Raw genomic sequence first — 20,866 nt, forward strand, 5'->3', positions numbered from 1 at the left:
TGAGGTTATCCATTTTGGCAGCAGAATAGAAAAGCAAGGTATTATTTAAATAGAGAGAGACTGCAGAATGCTCACAGAGGGATCTGGGTGTCCCCTTACGTGAATCACTAAATATTAGGATGCATGTACAGCAAGGAAATAGGAAGACAAATGGAATGTTGGCCTTTATTGCAAGGCAGATGGAGTATAAAAATAGGGAAGTCATGCTACAACTGTCAGGGCATTGATGAGTCCGCACCTAGGGTTCTGTATGCAGTTTTTGTTTCCGTACTTAAGGAGGTATATATTTTCATTGGAATCGGTTCAGAGAAGGTTCACTAGGCTGATTTCTGGGATGAAGGGGTTGTATGAGGTAAGTGTGGGCCTATACTCTTTGGATTATAGAAGAATGAGAGGTGATCTTATTGAAACATATAAGATGGGTCTTGACAGGATAAATGCTGAGAGGATGTTTCCCCTTATGGGGATATCTAGAACTAAGGGGCACAGTTTAAAAATAAAGGGTCTCCCATTTAAGACGGAGATGAGGAGGAATTTCTTCTCTCAGAGGGTCATTAATCTTTGGAATTCTCTTCCTTAGAAAGCAGTTGAGCCTGGGACATTGAATATGTTTAAGTCTGAGTTAGGCAGATTTTGATCTACAAGAGAGTCAAGGATGATGGGGGTAGGCAGAAAAGTGCCACAGTCAGATCACCCATGATCTTACTGAATAACAAGCCAGGCTCAAGGGGTCAAATGCCCTACTCCTACTCCCACTTCTTATGATCCTATTAGAAAATGGGATACTTTACCACAAGTTTTGATGGAGTCAGGAACTATAATATAACTCAATAGAAAATTAAATAAGTATTTGAAAAGGGAGAAGTTGAAAGTCAAAAGAATTTAAATGAATCAGTTAAAGAGCCAACAGTGACACAGGTGTGTTTCTAATCCTCCAGTCACAGCTGACTAACCTCATTCTATAATTTCCATAATTTTAACAAAGACTACTGATCTCAGCCATATGGCTAGCAAGCAACAGTTAAGCTCAATTCAGTTGGGTTGATATTATACGTCAACTAATTACCAGTATTTCTGTGGTGAAGAGATATGGCTTTGTTTTGAGTGAGTAAGGAAAGTCTGATCTTGATATAATTACAGCAGAGTTTATATTACTGCAAAGCAATTCTGTCAACCTAAAGTTTGGTGTGTTAATGTTTTTCTTCATGGAGTGTAATTCTAAAACCATGATTTCTCACATGGTAAGTTTTGACCATGACCAAGTACTTGTGGGGGACGGGGGAATGGGGGTGTGGTGTGGGGGCTGTGGGGATATAAGCAGAACCTGAGAGTTTACCCATAAAAGGAAGGCAACTCAGAGAGACACAAACAACAAACCAATGACAGGTACTTATTAGTAACTTGATACCGACCTCCTAAAGATCTCTGTAGGGGTTTGAAATAGGCATGAGAAATTCTTAGGGCAGAATTTTGGCCTCGTCGGGCAGGCTCGACGGGGACAGTCGGGAAGCTGACCACTGCCCATGATTGGGCTTTCATGCTGCCGGGCCAATTAAGGTCTGCCCAGCATGAAACGTGGCTCATAACTGGCTGGGAAGGGCTGAGAGGGGGCGGAGGCCTGTCAGCCGCTGGGTCCAATGGTGACTGGCGTCTGGTTTAAAAACGGCCCAGGCAGCCCCTGGAAGGCTGGGACATCTGTCTACCGCTGTAAGGATGGAGTCCAAAGTGTCAGCAAACGCCAGGCAGCAGGGCAGGGTGGGGGTAGGCGGCACTCGCGCCCCCCACTCCCCGCCGTTTTTCCGATGAGTGCCTCCTTGCCCTCCTGGAGGAGGTGGCTGCCGGAAGGGGCACCCTTGTCCCCAGATATGGGAGGAAGAGGCCACCATACCTCACCAACAGGGCATGGGAGGAGGTGGCAGCCTGGGTGAGCAGCCACAACATGGTGCGGCACAACTGGGTGCAGTGCCGGAAGTGCTTCAATAACCTGCTGCACTCAAAAAGGGTGAGTACTACGTTGGTATGGGTCAGTGTGTTCAATTGCTTTGGGCTGGCCGTCCCCCTGTGGAGCTCAGGGGTGCTAGAGTCTGAGTGCCAACTTTCAGCCACACCGGAGCTGGCCAAGGGGGTGAACCCTTGTTGCTTTGACTGAATGCCTTGCACCTCGAGGACCACGAGTCGGATGTGCCCTGCATGGTATTCCACAGCTGGGGTTGGCCAGGCTGCAGTGGCGCTGCAGGCACAGAGTGGACTAATCAATGCTGCTCCGTCCTTTCAGGAGAAGACATTCCATGACAATATTGAGAGGTCCTGGACCGGCGGAGGATCCCCACACCTCCTCATCCTCTCCCGCTATGAGCAGGAGGCACTAGATCTCGAGAGGCGCCATGCACATTGGTCAAGTGGCTGCGCTGAGGTCAGATAAAGGTAAGAGTGCAGAGCACTGAGGTGAAAATTTCGGTTTGTGCCACCATACTAGGGCAGTCTCTTCATTGATCTGAACCTTGAACCTGGAGTCCCCATTGATCATTGAAAGATGAGGGCACCATGATGCAAATCTCCATGATCTCACCAAGGTGCCTGGCATGCACAGTGACAGTGTGATGACTTTAACTGATAACATACCCTTCTTCTCCCTTTTAGCTTTGCCAGCAGGCATTTGCTCTCTGGTGATGGTGATGTTCCCATCTATCTGCTGCCCTTGTCCTTCTAGATGGTAGTGGTCGTGGGTTTGGAAAGTGCTGTCGAAGGAGTCTTAGTGAATTCCTGCAGTGCATCTTATGGATGGTACACACTGCTGCTACTGTGCGTCGGTGGTGGAGGGAATGTTTGTGGATGTGGTGACAATCAAGCGGACTGCTTTGTCCTGAACAATGTCAAGCTTCTTGGGTGTTGTGGGAGCTGCACTCATCCAGGCAAGTGGGGAGTATTCCATCACACTCCTGACTTGTGCCTTGTAGATGGTGGACAGGCTTTGGGGAGTCAGGAACTGGGTTACTTGTCACACGATTCCTAGCTTCTGACCAGTACCTCGGTACACATTAAGGAGGGCACTTCACACTCACTTGAGGTGCAAGCGGAGGCAGAGAGTCCCAGGGCGCCGGCAGTCGGAGGACTGCTGGGGACTGGGATGATGCTCAGTCGAAGGCTGTTGATGGGCCTCTGGAGTCGTACATTTGGCAGCAGATGCTGGATTTTTTTTTACATACATTAGATTTATTAATAATACCACACTTGGAACAAGATTTCTTGTGAAGATGACCTTTAGGGAGCCAAAGGTCAGATCCTTGCTCACACGGCACTCACACATACCACTGGAATCCAATCTTTGCTTGGAGGTATTCCTCCTCAGGTCGTGGGTTAAACAGCTCCTCTACCGAGGGCATGAGCCAGCGATCAGAGTTGTAAACACGCTTACCAACCTTCCAGACTGGAACATCCTTCATAATTTTAGCCTCTTCCTCAAGATTCTCCCTTAATTGGGAACAGAGTCCTTCTATCCTGTTCAACATGCAGTAGAGGTAGCAATGCTATACGGGCTTCCAAGTCTTCAATTTGTAAACTCCTTCTCTCCCTGTTCCAACTGAACAGCTTCCAATATCCAAAAGGTAAAACTCCAAGTCCAAGCCCAGACATGCTGTAACCTGACAGATCCCTCCTGCGGAGGTTGTCCAGTGTGGGAGGATCTGGCGGACGAGCCCCTGTGGAGCATAAACAATGCAATGAGTCTCATGGCCAAGCACAATGTCTCCTCCATGGAGAGACTGGCTATTCTCATGGAGAGACTGCTCTAGGAACAGAATCAGGGGTTCCTGAAGTTGCACTCGGACCTGCAAGCCCTCACAAAGGCACTGATCTCAGCTGTGTGTGAGATGGATGAGGCACCCAATATCCCAGCTAGCTGCCCGTCCGTCAATGGTGAGCAGGGAGGTCCAGACTGACCTCACATTGGCGCACAAGCTGCTTGTCCTCTCTGCAGGCTCCTCTCAGGGCACTCCTCCACTCAGCAGCAGCTCCTCTGCCACTCTGCCAGTGACCATGGCATGTGATGAGGTTGCGGCAACTGGGAAGATGCCAACCATGCCACTGGCTGCTCCCTCCCAAGTGGGGCCAGCACGGGCTCCACGGGCCAGAGGACAACCGCCAAGGTCATCAAGGCCATCAGCACTCAGCAGTCTGTATCCAATGCCGGTGCCAGCTAGGGGGGAGCACCTAGACATAGCACCCATAAACATAAGTTTAAAGCACCTTAAGGACAAGAGGGACTGCTCACGGGTGATCTTTTGTTCCCCCATTTTTTTCTTTTTTAATGGTGTGATTACCAACACTGGTTTCTTTCTGTTCAAGACTACGTGATTTCAAACATACAATTAAATTTGCTTTTGTGTTACTGGCCAGTGTATGCTTCATTTGTAGCCCTCATCAGATGCCACGGTCACTGACAGACGGTGGAGGAGCTGCTACTGAGAGGAGTATGTTTTGTAGGTACAGGATAGGCCAATATGTAATGCTGAACGTGGGTGGCTCAAACCTTTATTGCACAGGTACTGAGTGTATCTTGGGGGCCAAGGAAAGGGTTATTTCTATGATCCACAATAGATGCAGTAGCCCTGGCATGAGGTGGTAGTTCTTATTTGGCAGCCTAGCTAAAGGATCGTTGGATCAAGGCGTCCCTGATGTCCCTGCCTCCCTGGAGGTTACTGAGGTCTGGTTCCACACCCTCAGTGTTCTCCTCACCGTACTCCTCATCTGACTCGCTACTGGATTCATCATCTGTGGCCTGTGCAGCTGCATCAACCTCTTTCTCCAGTGAGTCCCCTGTTGCCAGTGCCAGATTGTGGAGAGTGCAGGATGCAACCACTATCAGTGACACCCACTCTGGGCGGGCTATTATAGTGCGCTCCCTGAATGGTCCAGGCATCAGAAGCGCATCTTGATAAGACCTATGCTTCTCTCTACCACCACCCTTGTGGAGGTGTGGCTCCTGTTGTACTGCTGCTCGGCCTCTGTTCTTGAGTGCCAGAGTGGCGTCATGAGTCACCTTTTCAAGGGATGGTCCTTGTCACTCAGAAGCCATCCATTCAGTCGGGCTGGAGCAATGAAGAGCCTTGGCACCTGGGAGTGTCGTGTCATGGGAGCTGCCAGGGTGCCTTGCACAAACTTTCAGAATCTGCATCCTGTGATCACACACTATCTGCATGTTCATGGAATGGAATCCCTTCCTGTTGACGAAGGCACCGAGCTCACCTGCTGGCGCCTTGATGGTCACATGTGTGCAAGTCTATTGCATCCTGGACGCGGGGGAAGCCAGCAATCATTGCAAAGCCTCTGGCTCACTCAACCATATGGTAATGAATGGACAAAGCTTCTCTCATCAGTTTGACGCAACTGTGGACTCCACACAGATCCCCCACTGAGCCCTGGGAAGAGCCGGAGGCATAGAGGTTGAGGGCCACCGTGACCTTTAGAGCCACTGGCATGGGGTGTCCACCCACACAGTTGGGGCTGATCTCAAGCCCAATCATCTGGCAAATGGAGGTCACGGTCTCCCTTGAGAGGTGGAACCTCCTTCGGCATTGCACCTTGGACATATTGAGGTAGTTGCATTACTGCCTGTAAACCCTAACAGCAGGATAGTGGCATCTTCTGTGGCCCCTTCTGCCTTAGACTTCCTGCTAGCCCTGCACCCCTTGTGCCTGCACCTCCCCTTCCACAAGTCGCTCTCCTGGAAGCTGCATTAGGACATGTGGCCTCCTCCCCTGTTTGCCCCTCTCTTCCTCCTCAGAGGAGGTGCCTACTAGGGTAAGGGAAGGCTGTCTGATACCTGGAAGGGTCCACATGGTCTGAATCCTCAGGGGTCCTGGAAGACACCAGTAGGTCCAGAAACGAAGCATAGAAATGTTAAGAATGAAACTCTGATCAGAGAATAAGCTGCCAAGTCTCAATAAGCCACCTGCAGCAAACTATCTCCAAAATTCTTCACTACTCACATTGACAATGCTGCTGACCCTTCTTACCACACCCATGGATGAGGTTTTGCAAACTTTGGCCTGCCCGCCTGCCCGTTTTGCCCATGCGATGAGCGACAACTCGCACGGGTGATGTTAAATCGCCATGAGTTGGGTTGTTAAGGGCCTTAACTGGCCTGTCCATTAATGGCAGGTGCAGCTCTGGCTCCCACAAGTGCCTGCTGAGGGATGCTCGCCCGAGTTCATCGCACATCATTTTACACTTGAATGGGTCAGATCTGTCCACTCAGCGAAAAATTCTGTCTTTAATGTTTCTTTCCAAAAGGAAAGGAATTGGATAACTTTTGCCCCAACCTCTTTTTTTTTGTTTGCTGACATTTTCTCCACACTTGCACACATGCGTTCCTTCCAGAAAGATAACAGCTGGGTCAACTTTGAATGCTCTTGCATCATCACCAACAATACCTGACAAGAGAACCCCGATAACAAAATATTCTTCTGTCACAGAGAAAAAACAAATAATAAGAAAAATATGTTTTAAAATGCTTTGAGTAAGGCTGAATATTAATGCATACATTTAGCTGGATGAATGATTTTTCAGTGTATTTTTTATACAAAGCATAGGATATGTAGACAGGTATTTTGTCAAGTCACTATACAGTTTTATCACAGGCAGAAATACATTCGTGTTTGAAAGCTGTCAGTACAATTAAGCATATGATTTCAATACTTTCTTCTTTTTAAATTAATATTGTGACTTCAGATTGATTTGATGCAATATCAGGCCTCTGACATCAACTATTGATCTAACTAATTAAACCAGTCACCACCTGACAATTTTCCAATAATTTATCAAGCAATTTTGCAAGCAAGCCCTTATAGTTCTGGTAGTCTTTTGACAGAGATTGATTAGTCTTGTATGATTTCTAATGTTAAACCAATCAATCATTGAATTTTGTGCAAAAAAGGCAATTTGTAGGATATGGGTTACATGTCTTAAGGAACCATAGGTTAGTCTGCCTGTTTGGGAATTAGATGATCTAGCAACTCAACTGCATAACTATGAGGTGCTGTGGGCCATCAGCAGCAGCAGAATTGTACTCAACCGCAATCTGTAACCTCATTATCCAATATATCCCCCACTCTAACATTACCACCAAGCCAGAGGATCAACCCTGGTTCAATGAAGAGTGCAGGAGGGCATGCCAGGAGCAGCACCAGGCATTCCAAAAATAAACAATGAGGTGTCAACCTGATGAAGCTACAACAGAGGACTACTTGTGTGCCAAACAGCATAAGCAGCAAGCGATAGACAGAGCTAAATGATTCCTCAACCAATGGATCAGATCTAAGCTCTGCAGTCCTGCTACATCCAGCCATTAATGGTGAGGGACAATTAAACAACTCACTGGAGGAGGAGGCTCCAAAAATATTCCTATCCTCAATGATGGGAAGCCAAGCACGTTAGTGCAAAAAATAAGATTGAAGCATGTGCAACAGTCTTCAGCCAAAAATGCCGAGTGGATGATCCATCTTGGCCTCCTCCAGAGGTCCCCAGCATCACAGATGCCAGTCTTCAGCCAATTCGATAGACTTCATGTGATATCAAGAAACGGCTGAAGGCACTGGATACTGCTAAGGCAATGGGCCCTGACAATATTCTGACAAAAAGTACTGAAGACTTGTGCTCCACAACTTGCCTTGTCCCCAACCAAGCTGTTCCAGTGCAGCTACAACACTGGCATCAACCTGGCAATGTGGAAACTTGCCCAGGTATGTCCTGTACACAAAATGCAGAACAAATCTAACCCATCAAATTACAGCCCCATCAGTCTACTCTCGATCATCAGTAAAGTAATGGAAAGGGGTCATCAGCTGTGCTATCTAATGCTCATTTCTCACTGACACTCAGTTTGAGTTCCACCAGGGTCACTCAGCTCCTGACCCCATTACAGCCTTGGTTCAAACATGGACGAAAGAGCTGAACTCCAGAGGTGAGGTGAGAGTGACTGCCCTTGACATCAAGGTAGCATTTGGCCAAGTGTGGCATCAGGAGCCCAAGCAAAAATGGAGTCATTAAGAATCAGGGGGGAAACTCTCTGCTGGTTAGAATCATACCTAGCACAAAGGAAGGTGGTTGTTGGAGGTCAATCATCTCAGTTCCAGGATATCGCTGCAGGAGTTCCTCAGGGTAGTGTCCTAGGCCCAAGCATCTTCAGCTGTTTCATCAATGACCTTCCTTCCATCATAAGTTCAGAAGTTTGGATGTGCGCTGATAATTGCACAATGTTTAGCATCATTTGCGACTCCTCAGATACTGAAGCAGTCTATGTCCAAATGCAGCAAGCCCTGGACAATATCCAGGCTTGGGCTAACAAGTGGCAAGTAACATTCACACCACACAGATGCCAGGCAATAATCATCTCCAACAAGAGAGAATCCAACCATCGCCCTTTCATATTCAATGGCATCACCATTGCTGAATCCACCACTATTAACATCCTAGGCTTAACATTGACCAGAAATTGAACTGGACTACCCATATAAATACTGTGACTACAAGAGCAGGTCAGAGGCTTGGAATCCTGCGCTGAGTAACTCACCTCCTTAAAGCCTGTCCACTATCTACAAAGCTTAAGTCAGGAGTGTGATGGAATACTCTCTACTCACCTGGGTGAGTGCAGCTTCAAAAACATTCAAGAAGCTTGATACAATCCAGGACAAAGCAACCCATTTGATTGGCACCATCCACAAACATTCACTCCCTTCAGCAACGACGCACAGTAGCATCTAAAAGATGCACTGCAGGAACTCACCAAGGCTCCCTTGACTGAACCTTCCAAACCCGCAACCATTGCCACCTAGAAGGACAAGAGCAGCAGATAGATGGGAACACCATCACCTGGAAGTTCCCCTCCAAGTCGCACACCATCTTGACTTGGAAATATATCACCGTTCCTTCACTGTCACTGGGTCAAAATCCTGGAACTCCCTCCCTAACAACATTGTGGGTGTTACTATACCACTTGGACTGCTGTGGTTCAAAAAGACAGCTCACCACCACCTTCTCAAGGGGAAATTAGGGATGAGTAATAAGTGCTGGCTTAACCAGCAATGCCCACATCCCATAAATGAATTTAAAAAAATTATGTCAACATGGTTGTAATAACAATAATAACAACAATCAGTTTTCAGGTAGTTTGAAAAGTCTGATATGCAGAGGCACTAGCATTTAATTTTAAGCTCTATGAAGAAGGCTAAAATTACAAAGGTGATACACAATTATGATTCTGTTATGGACAGGGATGAGAGAGAACTGAAACTCCAGTTCCCTCCCCTTTACTGTCTGTAATCAGTGTGTTTTTTGAAAAGGAAAATGTAAATGTTTCTTAACCCCTGAGTGTATGATCAATTTGAATAACTAGCAGCAAGCTTTTCATGAGTTTACATAAAGAGGTTTACTTGGGGTTCTGGCATAGCAAGGAATTATATGGGGCTGGGAAACAGTACTGCCCACAGTGTGATGTTAGGAGACATATGTCCTGAGACTAGAGTCAGTTGTGGACTGGACAGACACCTGAGTAGAAGCAAGCATGAAGTTAGCTCATAGCTTTGGCTATACTCTGGAGAGAAAGAGAGAGTTATAGGTTATCAATAAACAATTAATGTTCAGCCAAACAAGACTCAGAACCTCCTTTTGAGACCTGCTGAACAGACATGCAACAATAGCACACACACACACACTCGAGGAAAAATACAGTTAACCAGGATAGTGCATTTTTGCAAGTTTCAAACAAAGGAATTGTTCATAAGTCATGTGATTGGCTTGTCTCTGTGCAGGCATGTTGAAGAAAAGTAGCTAGATGAATTCAGTAACCTAAGTCATAGATCAAAGTCATTGTAAGATTCCCTCAAAGAAGTGAATTTTCAGTAGGTCACAAATTTAGTTATTTGTAGTTTTATTACTAAGAGGTCAGCTTTCTGTACTGGTGGACTTGAAAAGGAATAAGTTTGGAGACATTTACAATGTTGCAGTCTCAGTCTTAAGGCATAGATGTTGCTGCCTTTGCTGCTGCTGCTGTTTCTTGCTGTATTGATTGCAAATTGATTGGTTTCTCACTGGTTCTTGGCGTTATAAGATTCACTATTTGTAGTCATATCCAGTAATGTGCCCACTTCATTACTACTTCTATTGTCCACGTAAATGGTTCGACATTAGGAGCCATTGCTACAAAATGAAGAATGGATGGTAGCCATTCACAAATACTTATGATGTGCTAGTCTCTCGGCAGTTCTCTTTGTTAAGTTTCGAGTTCGGAGACAATGAATTTGCAAGTCAATGAATATTGAGTTTTGGATGAGTCCACAAACAATAGGAAGTATGAATTCCACAAATGATTTTCGTCTTGGTATTTCCATTCAAGGAAGGTACTTCACATATGGCCATTCAATGAGGAACTTCCTGGAGATTTGAGGTAATTTTGAGTCTGTACTGGAATTGCAAAAGTCACCTAACCCTCGGCAGGCATCTTAGCAGCCTTTTAATGTCCATTTTTAAATGAAAAAGCAGTTCCAAAAAATTCTACACTGAATACAGTCCATGTTTAAAGTTATGAATATGACATGCCTTTACTGGGCATGATAAGATTCATGGAGAGTCACATAACATATTGGCCAAGATCTTCCAAGGAGCGGCAATCATTGTTGGATTGCCACTCAACTTGAACATTCCCCTGACTCAATGCTGCTCTACCTTTCTTCCGGCACCTACCGAGCCCAGCCTTGGCAGAAATGAGAGTGTAGCATCCCTCTGAAAGCTCCATCACAGCGGAGTAGAGTCAGAGGGAAGACAGGACACTCTCACATTCTATGGCACTAGCTGCCAGGTTAAAGGTCCAACTTGAATGTTAGTGAATGGGTGAATGGATGAATGGGCAGGGTGCATGAGGTAAGTGAGTAAGTGGATAGATGGATAGGGCGAATGAGGTGGTAGATGGGAGGGGTGGCAGGTGGGTGAGCTGGAAGGTGGGTAAGGTAGTAGGTGGGTGAGGTGATAGGTGGATAGCATGGCAGATGGCTGAGCTGGTAAGCGGGTAGGGTGGCAGATGAGTGAGGCGGTAAGTGGGTGAGGTAGCAGGTGGGTAGGGCGACACATAAGCAATGTGCTAGGTGGGTGAGTTGGTAGATGGGTGAGGTAGCAAGCGAGTGAAGTGGTAGGTGTGTAAATTGGCAGGTGGATGAAGTGGTAGTTGGGTCTGGGGTGTAATCAGGTGGCAGTTGGGTCAGGAGAATAGTCGGGTCGGGGGTTAGACAGGTTGTTGGGGAGTAGTCAGGGGAGGGATCAGTGGGTAGTTGCAGGATCAGTGTGAGTGATTGAGGGGCCAGTTGTGTAGTTACCCAGGAGTTAGACTAGGTTTAAATTTGTTTAACATTTCCTGGGTAACTATTCAGTTAAGTACACCTTCTCAAGGGCAACTAGGGATGAGCAGTAAATGCTGGCCCAGCCAGTGAAGCTCACATCCTGTGAATGAATAAAAAAAACAAAAAAAAAGCATCAGAACTATCCGAAGTTTTCGACCCTAACTCAGAGTTGGAGTCATGCGTGGAGGGTCCTGGGGAGCAGGGGAATTGTCCATCGGAAGTTGAAACTTCTTGGGCAATTCCCGTGTAGGTCAGCATGGCAGGACTTCTGCAGGATTCCGACAAGCATCTTCAGTCATATATTTTGTGCCTTTTACTCCTGTTTAGCAACTTGGTCACCAGTGTGATGTATACCAGTGACTCAGTGAATGTAGACATAACCGCTCAATTTTTTATGTCCATATCCCTCCTCACTCGAATCCCCTCTAATATACCTTTCCAACTCATTCACCAAGTCAGATAACTGAGAAAGAAAATAAATGAAAATATACTCCAGCAAGTGCTTGTGTTACCACAAGCCAGACATGCAAGATTTACTTTCCACTTTCAAAACTAGATGATTATATTACGATCTAAAATTAGTACAAAGAGGAAATGTTCTAAACAATTATTAGGCTTCAGTTCTATAATTAGACAACAACATATCCTGAGTAGTGTAGACTTCAGTAAAAGACTACAAAGAGGATATTATGCAGGCCAATGCGAATTGAGAGGCAAGCAGCTGTCTTATAGGTTATTAAAATATCTATAGACATTAGCCAACAAAGCAAAGAAAAATATTAAAGGACCATGGGCCCTGAGGCTTTCTCAACTTCAATTTATAATTACACACTATTATAGATAATCCACAATTCTTGACATTTGCCAACAACAAAGGGTTTTCTAAGTAAGCACTTCTGATTGTTTAATGCAGAAATAGCAAGTTATGCTACATTCATACGCGACTTGCAAGTTGCCTGGTTTGTCTGAAAGGCAAGGATAATGATAATGTTCTATGTTTTCAATCTTTGATCAATGTGCGTCACTCAGAGAATCAGAAGCCTTGGAAAGATGCACATTAAAGATCCTATAGCAGTATTTGAAAAAAAATAGGATGTTCTCCTGTGCCTTGACCAGCATTCTTCCCCGAGATTATCACTCATTCATTTGCTATCTTGCAGTGCACAAATTGATTGTTGTATTTGCCCAACTAAAAATGTCACTGCACATAAAAATTAACCCATTTGGCTATATTTGCCTCATATAGCCCAAGTAGTTATCTGTCTCCCTAACATGGCATGGAGCAGCATGGCCAAGTAATCTTGGCTCCTTCCTGCTAGAAGTTATAAGCACATTAATGTCTGCTCACATAAATAGCAAGCTTGTCAAAACCCCACTAGCAACTATAAGTGAACAGACCAGTTCTTTGTGGAAATTATTACCCGTCACGTGTTCACACAAATTCTGATGAATTGTCCTTTTTCACTCTATTGCCACTAACAGAATGCTTGTGTTACTCCTTTTAGTAAACTTTTCCAAAAGTCATTAAAATAATTTTTTACTCGACAAACATAATCATACACAGGATAAACAATTTTTACTAAAACTGGGGCAGTTTGAACCAGAAATGTATTGGCGATGTGTGGTGCTCACCATGCTAAATCAAATAAGGATATACACATCAAAGATATTTAATTGGAAGTTATTTGCATTCTATACCAAAGGAATGCAGCATAATGCATTCAGCTGACTATTACATCTGCTTGCTATCATCATCAATATAACTTTGTTACCAGCTGCTATCTGGTATGCTTATATGTTATATATAGTATATATATATCTTATATGATAGATATGCTATCTAACATATAAGAAAAATATTCAACCAATGCTGGAAATAAACAGAGACAGAAGTTGGTTCCATATTCAAAACAAAGCCACACACAAGTATTTGGGCTAACAGTCTCTTTTCACAGAATCATAAAAGTTTTACAGCTCAGAAGGATGTTTCTTTTCTTGTTATGATCCCATATAGACCAACAACTCTTTAAAAAAATGAATTTCCAGTGACCAACTTAAAGGAATCACATGACAAGATTTCAAGTTTTAAGAATAATACTATAACAAACAAATTAAAATTAACTTCAACTAAACATTACTTAGAAGGCAACTGTTAGGAAGTAGAGACAGTTTAAGTAAGTTGTATTGGTATCTGTGAATGTTAGGAATGAGTTTTAGCTTTGATGTTTTAGTTTGATTTGTATTTCTGTATCTGTGTTAAGAAAAGGTCAAATTGAGTTTTAGTTTCACTTTAAAAGGTGCTTGCATTTCTAATGAGAGTTTTACAACTGTAAGCTAAGTTAAGCAAACAGAGTAGACAAAAACAGTGCTGTTGCCTAGCAATAGGGGTCCAGAGAAGCAGGTCCCTCCCACAGACACACACAAACAGATAACTAGAAATAGCAGTTTGATTTTGGAAGCTGTTTGAGTTCAGTTGGTTTTGAAAGTAGCTGCCAGGAGAGACTGGAGCAAAGGGGGCAGATAGTCAGTTTGAAGCTAAAGAAAATAACCCAATTCCAGAGGAGTGGAACAGGAGAAAGTCCAAAGCAGACCTCCTAGTCAAAAGAAGGACAGGAACTGGGGAAAGGTACTGTAAATGAAGTTAAGAGTGAGGCGCAGAGAAAAAGGCTCCAACCTTCAGATTTAAAGAAACAAAAGGCATAGAAAGCAGATTTAAAGCAAGAGGCAAGAAGATCCAAAGAGACAACTGAGATCTGTAATTTTCTGCTATGGACATGTGAAGCAATTGTTTACTGTTGATGACTGAATCAGAGAGACAGAGTGTGTAGAAGATAGCTTGAATGCATGTAATGACCCAGGGAAGAGGAACATCAGAAGGAGAGTTTGAAATCCTGGAGGTGAACCCTTGCGGAAGGCATCTGAGAGAAAGCTTCAGTTTGGGAGAAGATTCCAAGGCAACGTCTTGGAGTGTGGAGATTGGAAACGCTCATGTGAAAGACAGAGTGCATTGAGACCATTGGCTCAAGGCGTGACAAGTGTTTGGGGGGAGTTGAGGAGAGATCCATAGCATCTGGTTGAGGTGGTATCTGTCACTTGGTGTGTCTGACCCACAGGGTGCCTATTGGTACATGGGTTGTGTACTTACTGTGGACATTAGAGTATAAGATAGCTTTTGTAACTTGGGTTATCCTTACAAATCTGTATATATCTGTAAAGTTATAGTTGTAGGTGAAGGGATATTGTAATATAGTTAATCTTTTTTTGTTTAATAAATGTTTTATTCTTCTGTTAAAAGTTCATCAGCTGACTCCTGTGCCTCTGTTCAGTAGCTACTCTCCACTTATCTAAACGAACAAATAAAAGTTGAGATCTATCAAGCTGGGTTCCCCACTGGGATCAGGCTTGTCCAGGGGTAACCGCAGCTGGGATCATACTCACACCTACAGAAAATATATTACTTATTAGGGTTTTAACACACTTGAAAACCCACATTGCAGTTATAATTTACAACACGCTCTCCACAGTACTGCAGTCTTTACAGGAACCAGTCCAAAGTTACTCCCAGCTTAGGCTCACTTCTTCCCATTTTGCTGAGTTGTAATCTCCAGTGACTGACAATGGTCCTGTCCCTCAGTCTTCTGAGAATTCCTAAACCAGCTTCTAGCAACAAAGCTCACTCTGATGATTCCTTCTCCCAGCCTCACCAGGGCGAATCAGAAATATTGTGCAGTTGCATAATTAAAGGCCTGCAGCAGTTTAAAGGGGCAGGTATCATCAGAATTGTTTTTGCTGCAGCAAGATTCAGAGAGGGACCTAGTTTATCCCACTCAGTTGGGTGGACTTGGGAGAGAATTGCAACAGAACTCAACGTGATATTACCCTACTCACTCCTATTGTTTCATACATCAGCATGCATTTGTTATGGTAGGTAAATAATGGTAAATTGGTAAAAACGTAAGACAGATTTTTGGATTTACCTCTGTAGCAATGGGGCTAAAGTAACACTTTACTGTGGCGGGCCTCTGTAACTTATATAGTTTTCCAAAGAAAATTTCCGCTCCCACTCCAGATGCATACTTCAGTTGAGGAGGAAGAGGTTAGCATGAATACTTGTTTGGAGATTCCAGAAGTGCGGAAAAAGTGAGATTCCAAAGGCAAGTTATTGTCAGTGCGATGATCTCTGAAGCATTTAGGCTATGTCCACTACTATCCCAAAGCCTGCACCTGGACATGTCAGATCATGGAAACAGCATCATGCGATGTTGGTGGCAGTTCTTCAGGAAGCAATTGTTGATACTTTATTATGTAACTTACTGGAGTTTTTTTAAGGACATAACTAGCAGAATAGATAAGAGAGAACCAGTGGATGTGATGTATTTGGATTTTCAGAAAGCTTTTGATAAGTCCCACATAAGAGGTTAGTATGCAAAATTAAAGCACAAGGGATTGGGGATAATATATTGGCATAGATTGAGAATTGGTTAGCAGACAGGAAACAGAGGAATAAATGGGTCTTTTTCCGAATGGCAGGCAATAACTAGTGAGGTACCGCAGGGATCAATGCTTGGGTCCCAGCTATTCGCAATATATATCAATGATTTGGATGAGGGAACTAAATGTAATATTTCCAAGTTTGCTGCCGACACAAAACTTGTGAACGATGAGGAGGATGTTAAGAGGCTTCAATGTGATTTAGACAGGTTGAGTGAGTGGACAAATACATGGCAGATGCAGTATATTGTAGATAAGTGTGAAGTTATCCATTTTGGTAGGAAAACAGAATGGGAATTATTTAAATGGTGATAGATTGGGAAATATTGATGTACAAAGAGACCTGGGCGTCCTTGTACACCAATCACTGAAAGCAAGCATTTAGGTGCAGCAAGCAGTTAAGAAGGCAAATGATATGTTGGCCTTCATTGCAAGAAGATTTGAGCACAGGAGCAAGGATGTCTTACTGCAGCTGTACAGGGCCTTGGTGAGACCACATCTAGAGTATTGTGTGCAGTTTTGGTCTCCTTACCTAAAAAAGGACATGCTTGCCACAGAGGGAATGCAGCAAAGGTTCACCAGGCTGATTCTTGGGATGGCAGGATTGTCATATGAGGAGAGATTGGACCAACTAGGCCTGTCTTCACTTGAGTTCAGAAGAATGAGAGGGGATTTCATTGAAATGTATAAAACTCTGATAGGGATGGCCAGGCTGGATGCAGGGGTAATATTTCCTCTGGCTGGAGGGGTCTAGAACAAGGGGTCACAGTCTCAGGATATGGGTTAGGCCATTTAGGACCGAGATGAGGAGAAACTTCTTCATTCAGAGGGTGGTGAACCTGTGGAATTCCCAACCACAGAAGGCTGTGGAGGCCAAGTCATTGAATTTACTTAAGAAAGAAATAGATAGATTTCTGGACTCTAAAGGCATCAAGGGGATTGGGGAGGGGGGGGAAGAGTACCGCATTGAATCAGAAGATCAACCATGATCATATTGAATGGTGGAGCAGGCCCGATGGGCCAAATGACCTATTCCTCCTCCCATTTTCTATGTTTCTATGTGGTGATCCTCAGTGAATGCATTATTTAAAGGAGATTAAATACTAGGTGGATTGCACTAATGAAACCAGAGCTTTCCTCCACATCCATGGCTGCTGAGTCAACCGAGATGGTTCCTAACAGCAACAAAGCACCTCATCCTGGATATATCGCCATCCATTTGCTTTTCTTAAGCTGCTACCTCCACCATCAACAAAGGTGTGCCATTCAAGCCAGTGCAAGCAAAAGGTTGCGTATTATGTTGTCAATGGTAACTCAAAGAGACCGTGGCCATTCCCAAATCTTTATCTTGCTTGATAAGAAATGTGTACAGACGTGAGGAGCACATTCATCTTTGCTTTGTTCTTGATAGCAGCACTCACCTCTTCCTCATTTGCAGATACGCATGAAGGAGTTGGGTGACTGCATTGACTCAATGGGTGATCTCCCTCCATTTAGCTGTTACCTGTATTTTTACTGGAGGGTGGCCTTCAGCACAATATAAGAACACATTCCTTTTCACCTGCAGCAGGACTTTCAGCTCTTCAACATCGAAGAGAGAAGTGTTACGTACATGTCTCCAATGTATTATTGGAAACAATAGGGTAAATGTTCACCTTCATCAGAATGAAAATCAGGCACTGATGCTACTGGCAGCAAATCAGTGCCCAGTTGAGACAATAAAACTTAATGTGTTTACATTTTGCCAATTCAACTCACTTTGATGGTAAGCTGAAGCCCTTTAATCTGTTTCCTCACCTGATTTTGCAGTTCTCAACTAAATATGCCATAGGCCAAACTCTCTTCCCGCCTATACTGATTCAGAGTAGGAGCCAGGCTAAAACTGCAATGGCCCATCACTCACTACACACCCTCACCATACGGGTGCAGGTGTGCAAACCTAAATTTTCAGGATTTGCAAAATCAAATTTAATTGATCTTGGAAAAATTTGGAACTTGCTTTCACCAGGTAGCATGAATGGAACTTTGTTAAGTTACTTGAAGGGAAGGATCTGCAGATGATGGCATATTTTTTAATGAAATGGCGAAGATGTAGACATCATTGTTAATAAAGTGATTGATATAGAATTGAAGATAAGGTCTCAATTATGAGAGTGGCATAAATGTCTCCTACAACCACCAAAAAGTTGTCTTTCATATTGTCTTTCTCCTCCAGTGCTTCCATGAGCAGGTGTCTTAGTAAGGCAATGTTCAGTAGCAAGAATATATAGGAGCATACCCTCAGATCAATCCAGGTACCTGAAGCAAACCATCACCAGGTCAATCTGTTCTCTGTTTTCACTTGGGTGTATGAAAGGGTCTCATCATATTCAGCTCATGGCAGATTTTATGACCCACCATTGCAGAAGGCAGCCTTATTCTCTCAGAATCCAACACAGGTCTTTCTTTTCTGGGATAAAGTGAGCTACCATAATGAACTGATTTAAACAAAACCAAAATGGCTCTTCTCAACGTCACAAAAGACATGTGACTTTGACAAAGGTAATATTTCCCTCCACATCCTTCTCTATTTGTCTGCTGCCTTTTAAATGGTTGGCTACAGCACCCTCCTCCAATGCCTCTCTACAGTCATCCAGTCAGGTGGGACTGCTCTCATATGGTTCCATTCTTATCTATCTACTTGTAATCAGAGAATCACTTGTAATGTCTTCTCTTCCTGCTCCCGTAACATTACCTTTGTGTCCCCCAAGGGTCTATCCTTAGCCTCCTCCTATTTCTCATCTACATGCTGCCCTTTGGTGACAACATCTGAAGGCACAGCAGTAGTTTTCACATGTACATTGATGACACCTAAGGTCTACCTTACCACCACCTCTCTCGACTCCTCCATTGTTGCAAAATTACCAGGCTGCTCTTCCAACATCCAGTACTGAATGAGCAGAAGTTTCTTCCAATTAAATATTGGGAAGACTAAGACCATTAAGTTCGATCCTCTCTTCAAACTCTGTTCCCTGGCTACCGACTCCATCTCACTGCCTGGCAGCAGTCTGAAGTTAAGCCAGTCTGTTCACAACCTTGGTGTCACATTGACCCCAAAAAGAGCTTCCAACTTCATTTTAGTACCGTCACCAAAACTGCCTATTTGCACCTCCATAACACCATTCAACTTCGCCACTGTCTCGGCTCATCTGCTGCTGAAACCCTCATCCTTACCTTCATTACCATTAGACTTGATTATTTCAATAATCAAGCTGTTCTCCCACATTCTCGCCTTCATACACTTGAGGCAATCTAAAATACTGCTGCCCTCTTCTTAACTCACAGTAAGTTCCATTCCCCCGTCACCCCTGAACTCACTGACCTACATCGGCTCCCAGTCAAACAAGGTCTTGATTTTAAAATTCTCATCTTTTTAAATGCTGACCAAAACATCATCAGGGAAATAACACATGGTTAAAAGTTTAATATTGCTCATTTTATTGTAAGTAACAAACCTTATCAAGCTCTGCCTTTTAAAATTTGCTCTGTTTTAACTTACCAACCCAGTTAGCCAGTTACAATGAAAAAGGGCCAAGCAGGCATCTGACTTAACAGCTACAAAATACACAGCTTACTTGTTAATTTATATCTTGGCATTAAGACAAGAATCTATGTTCAATATTTGACTTCCCTAAAATACACAAAAGGTGCAGCTCTTGACTCTCAGCATGAAGCTAAAACATACATAAGAGAAATCGTCACATAAATAATATTTTATTGAACCTCGGCTTAAGGCAGCTCGAGCCTTAGCAAGACTTCGAAACTTATGAAGCATCTTTCTGTATTTCAAAATAATGTATTAATAACGTACTTTCAGAAACTGCTTATGGCCAACATCAAACATTAAAGCAGGAAAATGCTGGTTTTTGTCTTTTTTTTCTTTATTTAGCAATCTTCTCCCCTTCTTTCCTGTGGCAATGATTATTTATTGGAGTTACACAGATATCATTCTCTGCTACTTGCCCTAAATAGCCATTATTCACATGTCAGCCTTGACATAGCCAAATTAGTGTTTTATTCAACATGCAAGCTTGATTCAGGTCTAATTCAACATCCACATAAAGCTCCAATAGCTAGATTGGAGCCAAGAATGAGAAGCCATAATGATTTTCACCTTCCTAAATCAGGATGCTGAAACCAGTTGTAATGCCTCCAAAGTAGCACGGACCAGGAATCAAACTTCAGACCTCTTGTTCTATAAGACTGAGTTGAATAAATTCTCTGAGCGATAAGTGAGTCTGTAAATCACCACTTATTCAGTTTATGAGATCATACTAATTCCAAAGTGCCCAGCATTGCAGACAGCCACAGAAACAAAATCCAGAAAACTGCGACAGCACATTAATGTAGTAATTATGCAGGCTCACTTACACAAACTTGCTAAAGATTTTAAATGCACAGAACTTAAGAATAAATCAACAGAAAGAAAAAATAACTTTAGCGTTTTATCAAAACAGATTCATCATTGTCAGTACAATATTTTACCCACATTAGGAATTAACATTGCTCTGAAAAGTAAACAGATTAGCAAACCGACACTATGTAATCAGATCTCTGGTAACAAGTTTCCCTAATCTTAGTTTAGATTCATACACAAGCAATAAAAATCACTAAGACAAATTTTAAATTTAGAATATAGAAAGTCTATTTACTTTACTTGTGAATTTAAGTATACTGGAAAAAAGAATCTTCATTCATCTTGTCTGCCATACTGTATTCCTGAGAATCAAACATGGATGAACGCACACAAGTAGAACAAGTGAAGCAATATTCAAATCAGCCAGTGAATGCCTTAGTTAATATTTAAGCTCTTCAACTTTAGTTCATTCTGTCCTTATATTCCAGTTAAGCAAGAACAAAAGTGTATTCCTAATGTTTTGGAAGTCATTTGACACCACTTTTCAGTGAACCGAATCAGGAAGCAAGATGCAAAATAGGCAGAGACCAAA

At 43.4% G+C, this 20,866-nt stretch overlaps 1 protein-coding gene and 1 pseudogene across 1 annotated transcript in view; both read right to left on the minus strand.

Annotated features, from left to right (window-relative positions):
- syt19 (synaptotagmin XIX) overlaps positions 1-20,641 on the minus strand; it is a 73,515-nt gene extending 52,874 nt beyond the window's left edge. The window contains exon 1 of the mRNA XM_041197832.1: positions 20,570-20,641. The gene's annotated coding sequence lies outside the window, so the exon portion shown is untranslated. The remainder of the gene's footprint in view (positions 1-20,569) is intronic.
- Positions 3,300-6,344, minus strand: LOC121282827 (annotated as a pseudogene).
- Positions 20,642-20,866: the final 225 nt, after the last annotated feature.

Source organism: Carcharodon carcharias, chromosome 10 (genome assembly GCF_017639515.1).
Source record: "Carcharodon carcharias isolate sCarCar2 chromosome 10, sCarCar2.pri, whole genome shotgun sequence".
Taxonomy (NCBI): Eukaryota; Metazoa; Chordata; class Chondrichthyes; order Lamniformes; family Lamnidae; genus Carcharodon; species Carcharodon carcharias.